This window comes from Cololabis saira, unplaced genomic scaffold (assembly GCF_033807715.1).
Source record: "Cololabis saira isolate AMF1-May2022 unplaced genomic scaffold, fColSai1.1 scf045, whole genome shotgun sequence".
Lineage (NCBI taxonomy): Eukaryota > Metazoa > Chordata > Actinopteri > Beloniformes > Belonidae > Cololabis > Cololabis saira.
This window is the reverse complement of record NW_026906209.1, coordinates 222,272-232,500: the sequence shown is the minus strand read 5'-3', so window position 1 is coordinate 232,500 and position 10,229 is coordinate 222,272. Positions and strand designations below refer to the sequence as shown.

At 45.2% G+C, this 10,229-nt stretch overlaps 12 non-coding genes across 12 annotated transcripts in view; all 12 read right to left on the bottom strand.

The window, feature by feature from the left end:
- LOC133433844 (5S ribosomal RNA) overlaps positions 1 to 87 on the bottom strand; it is a 119-nt gene extending 32 nt beyond the window's left edge. Inside the window, exon 1 of the ribosomal RNA XR_009778013.1 lies at positions 1 to 87. This exon is cut by the window's left edge and continues 32 nt beyond it. This is a non-coding gene — a ribosomal RNA (5S ribosomal RNA).
- A 199-nt stretch (positions 88 to 286) lies between these two features.
- Positions 287 to 405, bottom strand: LOC133433731 (5S ribosomal RNA). Its single transcript, XR_009777905.1, has one exon. It is a non-coding gene; the product is annotated as a 5S ribosomal RNA (ribosomal RNA).
- A 217-nt stretch (positions 406 to 622) lies between these two features.
- LOC133434023 (5S ribosomal RNA) lies at positions 623 to 741 on the bottom strand. Its single transcript, XR_009778183.1, has one exon. It is a non-coding gene; the product is annotated as a 5S ribosomal RNA (ribosomal RNA).
- Positions 742 to 940: 199 nt separating this feature from the next.
- Positions 941 to 1,059, bottom strand: LOC133433919 (5S ribosomal RNA). Its single transcript, XR_009778084.1, has one exon. It is a non-coding gene; the product is annotated as a 5S ribosomal RNA (ribosomal RNA).
- Positions 1,060 to 1,258: 199 nt separating this feature from the next.
- LOC133433639 (5S ribosomal RNA) lies at positions 1,259 to 1,377 on the bottom strand. Its single transcript, XR_009777839.1, has one exon. It is a non-coding gene; the product is annotated as a 5S ribosomal RNA (ribosomal RNA).
- Positions 1,378 to 1,576: 199 nt separating this feature from the next.
- Positions 1,577 to 1,695, bottom strand: LOC133433655 (5S ribosomal RNA). The gene has a single exon (XR_009777854.1). It is a non-coding gene; the product is annotated as a 5S ribosomal RNA (ribosomal RNA).
- Positions 1,696 to 1,894: 199 nt separating this feature from the next.
- Positions 1,895 to 2,013, bottom strand: LOC133433845 (5S ribosomal RNA). The gene has a single exon (XR_009778014.1). It is a non-coding gene; the product is annotated as a 5S ribosomal RNA (ribosomal RNA).
- Positions 2,014 to 2,212: 199 nt separating this feature from the next.
- On the bottom strand, positions 2,213 to 2,331 carry LOC133433840 (5S ribosomal RNA). The gene has a single exon (XR_009778010.1). It is a non-coding gene; the product is annotated as a 5S ribosomal RNA (ribosomal RNA).
- Positions 2,332 to 2,530: 199 nt separating this feature from the next.
- Positions 2,531 to 2,649, bottom strand: LOC133433931 (5S ribosomal RNA). The gene has a single exon (XR_009778096.1). It is a non-coding gene; the product is annotated as a 5S ribosomal RNA (ribosomal RNA).
- Positions 2,650 to 2,848: 199 nt separating this feature from the next.
- On the bottom strand, positions 2,849 to 2,967 carry LOC133433838 (5S ribosomal RNA). The gene has a single exon (XR_009778008.1). It is a non-coding gene; the product is annotated as a 5S ribosomal RNA (ribosomal RNA).
- Positions 2,968 to 3,166: 199 nt separating this feature from the next.
- On the bottom strand, positions 3,167 to 3,285 carry LOC133434199 (5S ribosomal RNA). The gene has a single exon (XR_009778352.1). It is a non-coding gene; the product is annotated as a 5S ribosomal RNA (ribosomal RNA).
- Positions 3,286 to 3,502: 217 nt separating this feature from the next.
- On the bottom strand, positions 3,503 to 3,621 carry LOC133433620 (5S ribosomal RNA). Its single transcript, XR_009777821.1, has one exon. It is a non-coding gene; the product is annotated as a 5S ribosomal RNA (ribosomal RNA).
- Between the last annotated feature and the right edge of the window lie 6,608 nt (positions 3,622 to 10,229).

The window sequence follows — 10,229 nt, the reverse complement described above, 5'->3', positions numbered from 1 at the left end:
CCCATCCAAGTACTAACCAGGCCCAACCCTGCTTAGCTTCCGAGATCAGACGAGATCGGGCGCATCCAGGCTGGTATGGCCGTAAGCAGAAGTTGCAGCTTGAAATACCTCTTATATGGAGTTGAAGATAAGTCATAGAATATAAGTCATTGATTTGTTGGTTTTATTTGTTGGAGTTAAAGTGCCTTAACCATGTGCATAACACTTTAGGACGTGAGCTGTCGCTGTTACCACATTGAAATGTGTGTGGGTAGATTAAGCGACAGCGCTCTCTGCTGGTTGAAAAAGCTTACAGCACCTGGTATTCCCAGGCGGTCTCCCATCCAAGTACTAACCAGGCCCGACCCTGCTTAGCTTCCGAGATCAGACGAGATCGGGCGCATCCAGGCTGGTATGGCCGTAAGCAGAAGCTGCAGCTTGAAATACCTCTGATATGGAGTTGAAGATAAGTCATATGATACAAGTCATTGATTTGTTGGTGATAATAATTTAGAAGCGCTTATTTGTTGGAGTTAAAGTGCCTTAACCATGTGCAAAACACTTTAGGACGTGAGCTGTCGCTGTTACCACGTTGAAATATGTGTGGGTAGATTAAGCGAGAGCGTTCTCTGCTGGTTGAAAAAGCTTACAGCACCTGCTGTTCTCAGGCGGTCTCCCATCCAAGTACTAACCAGGCCCGACCCTGCTTAGCTTCCGAGATCAGACGAGATCGGGCGCATCCAGGCTGGTATGGCCGTAAGCAGAAGCTGCAGCTTGAAATACCTCTTATATGGAGTTGAAGATAAGTCATAGAATATTAGTCATTGATTTGTTGGTTTTATTTGTTGGAGTTAAAGTGCCTTAACCATGTGCAAAACACTTTAGGACGTGAGCTGTCGCTGTTACCACGTTGAAATATGTGTGGGTAGATTAAGCGAGAGCGTTCTCTGCTGGTTGAAAAAGCTTACAGCACCTGGTGTTCCCAGGCGGTCTCCCATCCAAGTACTAACCAGGCCCGACCCTGCTTAGCTTCCGAGATCAGACGAGATCGGGCACATCCAGGCTGGTATGGCCGTAAGCAGAAGCTGCAGCTTGAAATACCTCTTATATGGAGTTGAAGATAAGTCATAGAATATTAGTCATTGATTTGTTGGTTTTATTTGTTGGAGTTAAAGTGCCTTAACCATGTGCAAAACACTTTAGGACGTGAGCTGTCGCTGTTACCACGTTGAAATATGTGTGGGTAGATTAAGCGAGAGCGTTCTCTGCTGGTTGAAAAAGCTTACAGCACCTTGTACTCCCAGGCGGTCTCCAATCCAAGTACTAACCAGGCCCAACCCTGCTTAGCTTCCGAGATCAGACGAGATCGGGCGCATCCAGGCTGGTATGGCCGTAAGCAGAAGCTGCAGGTTGAAATACCTCTGATATGGAGTTGAAGATAAGTCATAGAATATAAGTCATTGATTTGTTGGTTTTATTTGTTGGAGTTAAAGTGCCTTAACCATGTGCAAAACACTTTAGAACGTGAGCTGTCGCTGTTACCACGTTGAAATATGTGTGGGTAGATTAAGCGAGAGCGCTCTCTGCTGGTTGAAAAAGCTTACAGCACCTGGTATTCCCAGGCGGTCTCCCATCCAAGTACTAACCAGGCCCGACCCTGCTTAGCTTCCGAGATCAGACGAGACTGGGCGCATCCAGGCTGGTATTGCCGTGAGCAGAAGCTCCTGCTTGAAATACCTCTTATATGGAGTTGAAGATAAGTCATAGAATATAAGTCATTGATTTGTTGGTTTTATTTGTTGGAGTTAAAGTGCCTTAACCATGTGCAAAACACTTCAGGACGTGAGCTGTCGCTGTTACCACTTTGAAATATGTGTGGGTAGATTAAGCGAGAGCGTTCTCTGCTGGTTGAAAAAGCTTACAGCACCTGGTACTCCCAGGCGGTCTCCCATCCAAGTACTAACCAGGCCCGACCCTGCTTAGCTTCCGAGATCAGACGAGATCGGGCGCATCCAGGCTGGTATGGCCGTAAGCAGAAGCTGCAGCTTGAAATACCTCTGATATGGAGTTGAAGATAAGTCATAGAATATAAGTCATTGATTTGTTGGTTTTATTTGTTGGAGTTAAAGTGCTTTAACCATGTGCAAAACACTTTAGGACGTGAGCTGTCGCTGTTACCACGTTGAAATATGTGTGGGTATATTAAGCGAGAGCGCTCTCTGCTGGTTGAAAAAGCTTACAGCACCTGGTATTCCCAGGCGGTCTCCCATCCAAGTACTAACCAGGCCCGACCCTACTTAGCTTCCGAGATCAGATGAGATCGGGCGCATCCAGGCTGGTATGGCCGTAAGCAGAAGCTGCAGCTTGAAATACCTCTTATATGGAGTTGAAGATAAGTCATAGAATATAAGTCATTGATTTGTTGGTTTTTTTTGTTGGAGTTAAAGTGCCTTAACCATGTGCAAAACACTTTAGGACGTGAGCTGTCGCTGTTACCACGTTGAAATATGTGTGGGTAGATTAAGCGAGAGCGCTCTCTGCTGGTTGAAAAAGCTTACAGCACCTGGTATTCCCAGGCGGTCTCCCATCCAAGTACTAACCAGGCCCGACCCTGCTTAGCTTTCGAGATCAGACGAGATCGGGCGCATCCAGGCTGGTATGGCCGTAAGCAGAAACTGCAGCTTGAAATACCTCTGATATGGAGTTGAAGATAAGTCATAGAATATAAGTCATTGATTTGTTGGTTTTATTTGTTGGAGTTAAAGTGCCTTAACCATGTGCAAAACACTTTAGGACGTGAGCTGTCGCTGTTACCACGTTGAAATATGTGTGGGTAGATTAAGCGAGAGCGCTCTCTGCTGGTTGAAAATGCTTACAGCACCTGGTGTTCCCAGGCGGTCTCCCATCCAAGTACTAACCAGGCCCGACCCTGCTTAGCTTCCGAGATCAGACGAGATCGGGCGCATCCAGGCTGGTATGGCCGTAAGCAGAAGCTGCAGCTTGAAATACCTCTTATATGGAGTTGAAGATATGTCATAGAATATTAGTCATTGATTTGTTGGTTTTATTTGTTGGAGTTAAAGTGCCTTTACCATGTGCAAAACACTTTAGGACGTGAGCTGTCGCTGTTACCACGTTTGAATATGTGTGGGTAGATTAAGCGAGAGCGTTCTCTGCTGGTTGAAAAAGCTTACAGCACCTTGTACTCCCAGGCGGTCTCCCATCCAAGTACTAACCAGGCCCAACCCTGCTTAGCTTCCGAGATCAGACGAGATCAGGCGCATCCAGGCTGGTATGGCCGTAAGCTGAAGCTGCAGCTTGAAATACCTCTTATATGGAGTTGAAGATAAGTCATATAATACAAGTCATTGATTTGTTGGTGATAATAATTTAGAAGCGCTTATTTGTTGGAGTTACAGTGCCTTAACCATGTGCAAAACACTTTAGGACGTGAGCTGTCGCTGTTACCACGTTGAAATATGTGTGGGTAGATTAAGCGAGAGCGTTCTCTGCTGGTTGAAAAAGCTTACAGCACCTGGTACTCCCAGGCGGTCTCCCATCCAAGTTTTAACCAGGCCCGACCCTGCTTAGCTTCCGAGATCAGACGAGATCGGGCGCATCCAGGCTGGTATGGCCGTAAGCTGAAGCTGCAGCTTGAAATACCTCTTATATGGAGTTGAAGATAAGTATAGAATATAAGTCATTGATTTGTTGGTTTTATTTGTTGGAGTTAAAGTGCCTTAACCATGTGCAAAACACTTTAGGACGTGAGCTGTCGCTGTTACCACGTTGAAATATGTGTGGGTAGATTAAGCGAGAGCGTTCTCTGCTGGTTGAAAAAGCTTACAGCACCTGGTGTTCCCAGGCGATCTCCCAGCCAAGTCCCTATGCCGACCAATGGTTGAGCTCTGTTCAGCAGGGAGAGCGCTCAACCCGCCAATCATTGAGCGCTGTTGAGCAGCAGTGATCGCCAATCATCATTGAGCGAGACACGTCTGTACGGCGGCCATGACAGTCTGACACCTCAGGGGACAGTTTGAGTGAAATATTGATTAATCTGTATTGAAACGCTACCGTTTATAAGCCGAATAGTAAGTGGCGTGACACTTATACACAGGATTCAATTTTACATCCAAGCATCATCTCCTTCACATTGTATTTAAACTTTCTTCATTAGGACCCTGCTTTTCTAGCGACAGTTTGGTCCCGGAGCGCAGTGGCTCCGGTGCGAGAAAAAAAAAAGAAGCGCAACACGCACACACACACACACACACACACACACACACACACACACACACACACACACACACACACACACACACACACACACACACACACACACACACACACACACACACACACACACACACAAACAGCTGGAGATTGCCCATCTCCAGTGCGCTTTTGGCTTTTACGCATGGAACGAAGAAACAAATGAGCACACACACACAGATGCGCTGTGTGAGACACATTAAGCAGCCCAACTGTCCTTTTTAGTAAGTGGCGTGACACTTATACACAGGATTCAATTTTACGTCCAAGCATCATCTCCTCGCTGCATTCACGCAACCAGTGCTTAATTTGTAAAGTGGGAGGTCCCGGAGCGCAGAGGATGAGTGGCTCCGGTGCGAGAGAAAAAAAAAGCGCAACAAACACACACACACACACACACACACACACACACACACACACACACACATTGATATGAGCGCGCAGCGGTGCGCAAAAAGTATATTTATTTACAGGTTTACCGGAGCGCGCTCCGGCTTGCTCCCCCTCAAATTAAGCCCTGCACGCAACACATTGACGACTTGGCAGGCTCATAATCCGATTCTGACGTATTTATGTGTTGTGTAAACTACGCCGAAGTCTCGGCAAACGCTGTGAGATGTAAATAATTGTGGCAACTTGAGTTTTCATAAGCAGTATAGTATTTTGTATCATTGTCTGTTTAGTTGTCTCCGTTCCGCTTATGGAGTTTGGCGTTGATGGCAGCAAACGCGTTTATGTTGCCATGGTTACCGGTCGCTTCATATACATTTATATTATGCTATCATAACATGTGGAAATCAATGTGTTTATGACATTCACTGTCATATGTTTAATTCAACTGCAGATTTTGGTCACCTTTCACTAAATCAGTGGTGATCCTAGTTATTATTTGCATCAAATGTCACTGATTTTTAATTACACCAGTCACTAATAATGAAGGCATTTCATTCATATAATAATGTAGATGCATCATTATCTAATGATTATAGTATTTAACCGCATATTAAACTTGTATATTTCTTCGTTCCCTGCCAACCTGCCAATCATGGAGACCTAAGGGTGGAGCCATGCGGGGAAGGGTCTCCCCTGACGGGCCAATCAGCATCATGCCGTTTGCCAGCCATAACTACAGTTTTCATTTCGCTGAGGTGAGTTTAATCTTCTTCACCTTGAACTTTTCTATGTGTATATTTTAGCGTACGTTAAACTATCTTGATGCTGGTTTTTATGAATGAAAAGATTCTCTGAAAAGTGGCAACTTTCTGCGGCAAAGATGATTATTTACATAGCACTAATTAGTATGTTGATAATGACAATGTAACGTTCAGCTAACAACTGCTAGTAGTTTGGCATCTCATTATTGTGAGAATTTCTGTATATTCTATCACTTTTATCATCATGACAGCATTTTAATTAACCTATAACATATTGTAAATGTGAAAAAAAATTATTGTCTATCTATTATATCATCTAGTGATCTCCTTTTACCTCATCAAATAACCTAACTACTATTAAACCATGAGCTAGATAGTTATCTGAAACATGACAAAATATCATACAGTTTCATATTCACTTAATTAATATTTGTTTCTGTTGTTAAGGTTCAACATGGAGTGGAAGGGACATAAATGCAGTGTGTGCGACAAGACTTTCACTGAGAAGTCAAACCTGACAAGGCACATGAAGCTTCATGCTCCAAAGGAGATTGAGTGTGATGTGTGTAGTAAAAGCTTCACCTTCAAGCATCAACTGAACTCCCACCTGAAGCAGCATCTGTATCCACGCATTGCAGTGTATAGGCAGGGAGAGGCCAGGCTGCTGTGCTCAGATGCTGCTAGGACTGTGGCCGAGGCCCCCAGCAAAGCAGTTGACCCTGGATGGCTGGATCCTGAAAAGGCAGAGGCTGCTGCCAAGAAATCTGGAGGGGAAATGTGGAAAGGCCAGTTAATAATCACATTTGGCAAATACGCTGGACAGACATTCAGGTGGCTACTTGAAAATGATGTTGGCTGGGTGGTATGGTTGGTCGCTGAATATTGCCAGAAGGGTGAGAAGAATGAGCTCCTTAAATGGCAAAAGGAGCGAATGCTGGAGTTTGTCAGAGAGTTCCCTTCTGTCAAATGTCATCTTGACAAGAGGTTGGAGGTAATAACTGTTTTTCTCCTTTACTTTACTCAACATTACATTATAATTGCTTTAGACATATTAAGAACTCATTGGAGATGTTGGGTGGTACAGATGTATTTTATTTTTTTGCAGAAACGGGAATCAAAAAAAGAAAAGGCAGCTGCATCTTCTGTTTCCAAATTCCAACAGGAACCTGGCTATTTAAGCGATGCTGAAATATTGGCTGCTGCAGGTAATATTATGCTAAAATGAAAATCAAATAACCTTTCTTTACAACACAATATGCAAAAATTGCATAATACATTCACATCATACACTTTCTTGACTTAAGCTAGATACATTTTAGTCTTGTGACGTATTATATGCACTGTATGTACACTCATCTGAAAGGAATGTAAACTGTAATGTGAGTAGAATAGACAACTTTTGTGTAAAATAATACTGATTAAGAAAGCTTCTGTACAACATTACAGCCATTTCTAATCTGAAAAAAATGTTTGTGTTTTGTGAAATTCATTACTACATATGAATCCATGTGGTTAATACATTTTTCTGGCATTTCTTCATCAGAAAAAGTCCTTGACGAGTCTGAGGTACCGGTCTCAACTCAGCTTACCACCTGGGGAGAGCTCGCTCCAGCTGTGACCCAGGACTCTACCAACAGGCCCAGCACTTCTCAGGGAAGACCCACAGCTGAGAGCTCTGCCTCAGAATCCAGTGGCATCGTGCTGGGGGGTTGGCAGAAATACTGGGAGCAGCCACCTGCATCTGCCCAAGCCCTTGGTATAGCCCCTCCTAACATCAGGTGGCTAAAATGTGATGAGCGCTACGGTCTCTATGAAGGCTTGTCCAGGTACAAGAATGCAAAAGGTGAGCTAGTGGAGAGGAAGCTCTTAAAGGAGAAGATGGAGTTCCACCCGCCTCCGCCTCCTGTCTCTGTCAAGGGAGCAGTGCCCAACATGATGGCCTTTTTTACCACCCCTGCCTTCTTCTGGCGGCCAGTTGGTGTGATGAAAGCCAAGATCCGCTGCCCCAACACCAACTGCCTTGCACCACCAGGGGAATACCTGGAGAAGAAAGGCTTTGGCAGCTATGCCAGGCAAGTGTGTGGGATGATGTACAACTACACCCTGTTGACAGAGAAACTGAAATGTTCTCACTGTGAAAGGATGCGGCAGGCGGTGAGCAGGGCACATGGTGATGCAGACAGTGACCAGGAGGAGGAGGATTCACATCACCTCCAACAGTACATGTGGTTGGCACACAGACCCAGGATTCTGATGAACCTCGCCCCAGCCATCAGAAGCATGTTTCCTGCAATTCTGTGTGGGAAGCGTGCTATCGACAGAGGTGTCATCACCCTGCTGAGCGACCGGCTCAATGCTGTGTCCATGAACAAGGTACAGAGACTGCTGCAGCAGGGCCACGATGAGTGGTATGTCCAACGGCGTGACCTTTACCAGACTCTCCTGTACGAGGCCCACACAGCTGGATCTTCATCGTCTCAGAGTGGCATCCTTTCCTTTGTAAAAGCTCCTGGTACGTACACCCCTCCCATCCCTCAGTCTCCTCTTCCATCTGCCCGTGTGCTGAGGCGTGCACACATGATCATGGAAATGGAAAGGATGCCTGAGTACAGAGCTGCCATCCTCAGTGTGACTGGAGAGATCCTCTGCATTGATGGTACAAAAAAGGTATGAATAAAACATCACTTTGATCAGTATTCTGTTGTGCTAACGAAGCTCAGTTCTTGATAATCAAGTCGAGTGAGAATACTTTGTGATTTATAGGCATGCAGGAGGACAGACTGGAAAAGTTGTTACAGTAAGAGACACTGTAATATGAATGTTCTGCTTTGTTTTGTAGATCCTCAAGAAGATATATGGTGATGGCCAGGGCACCATGCAGTATGTCACCAGTGTTCTGAATGAATGGGGCCAGTTCTTGACGACAGTGGTGGTGGCAGCTGAGTCTGAGGGGTGCTACAGGCGTATGGCAAACGGTCTGACTGCCCGGTTCCAACGTGCAAACGCTCCTGCACCAAAGGTCATATATGCAGACAACAACTGTTGTCGGTAAGTTAAATAATACCTCCATATAACTGATAATGAAATTGATAATTCAATTGATAGATGAAACAGTGAAGATTAAATTACTTTTTCTTATTACCAGGAGCACAGGCTGTATAAAATGTTGATATCATTTCAGTGACAGTGGTTCATCCTTCCTGGAGACTCTGTTCAGCGACTGGGTGCAGAAGGGTACTGTGGTCAGACTTGACATCCGACACTGGCTGCACCGCTGGGATGCTGTCATCATCAAACAGAGCCATGCCAAGTATGGGGCATTCATGAGTGCTTTGGCAGGTGCAGTGTTGGCCTACAACAAGGACGACATGATGCTCTTGTGCAAGGCTGTCAGGAGTGGCAACCAGGAGTTGTACGCCGCATACTCCGACGAGGAAATGATATCCTTCCTCAAGCCTTGTCAGATCAGGTCCTACGTTAGGCGCATCACCCGTGGTGTTGACGTAAGTGTAAAATTAATCCACATATTAATTGTGTGAATTAGAAGCATCACACTGGATGAGCCCTAATTAATTATTATGTTAAATATATGTTACAGGAGACAGCTTCAGTGGTCGAGTCCATCATTGCTGAGTTCAAGGGAGCAGCAGGCCTTGACATCGATGGCATCCACCTGTTCAAGTCAGCAGAGGCAGTTGATGCTCACTGGGCAACTGCAAGCAAGCATCTTGGTTGCATGCAGGTGGGCTATTGTCTTTGTAGACACATTGTCATGTGTCATTGTAAAAGCATCTAAACAAATATGGCAATATTTCAAACGACACCATAATAAACAAGAAACTTGCGATTTGTTGTGTGTTTTACAGGATCCCCCCGGCATACAGCTGTACGTCGCTGTGAAGGTGGTTGTGCTGCATGGTGTTCGACTGAACAAGTACAGGTGCCGACGAGGCAGTAACTCCTTGGAGGGGTTGCATGCACACCTCTACAATGCCATTCCTTCCCAGAGATGTGGTATCATGCCATTCCAAGTAAGTAACAAAAATAACACTTCAATAGAGCAAAAAATCTTTCAACAATACATTTTATTTCATAGCTTTAATAACGCATTCAATTGGTCTTGTGTTTCAGGTCTATCTGATTGTGTTTGCTGTCCAGTGGAACAATCGGATGGAGTCACTCCAGGTTGCTGGCGGGCAGGGTCGGCAGACATCATGCATGGATGCGCAGCAGATCCAGCGCATGAATCAGCAGGCTGAGGTGCTCTTCGGCAAAGACCATGTCCTGGAGCCCAACTTTGCTGCTCCTATGCCTTATCCTGATCAGTACAGGGACCCAGAAGAGGAGGAGCTCCTTGGTGTGGAGTATGCCATGTGCCAGTCAACAAGCTTCACTGCGAGGAGTTACTATGCCCAGAGAGGTAAAGTTAATCGCACACTTGAACAATATACATACATACGAGGCTATACTATCCCTTTATTCTTCATCCATATTCTAACAATGACAGTAAAGTTAAATTTCATATCACCGGTAATATTAAACAAAAAAAAATCTTGCATATTATGTGCATGTCTGTGTATGCATGAAGTGTTTGCAAGTGGCCAGACACATTTGTGATGAGTACAATTGCATATTTGCAGTTGAGGAAGCAGTTGAGGAAGAGCAGACTGGTGACGAAGAGGAGTCGGCTGAGCAAAGCGAGGAGGAGATGGCAGATGAGGGAATCGACATGCCTGCAGAGGAGGATCCTATTGATGACATCTGTAGGAAACACGCCATCCTCACGGAAGCAGAGCGTGTGGAGGAGGAGGATAGTCCCGCTCT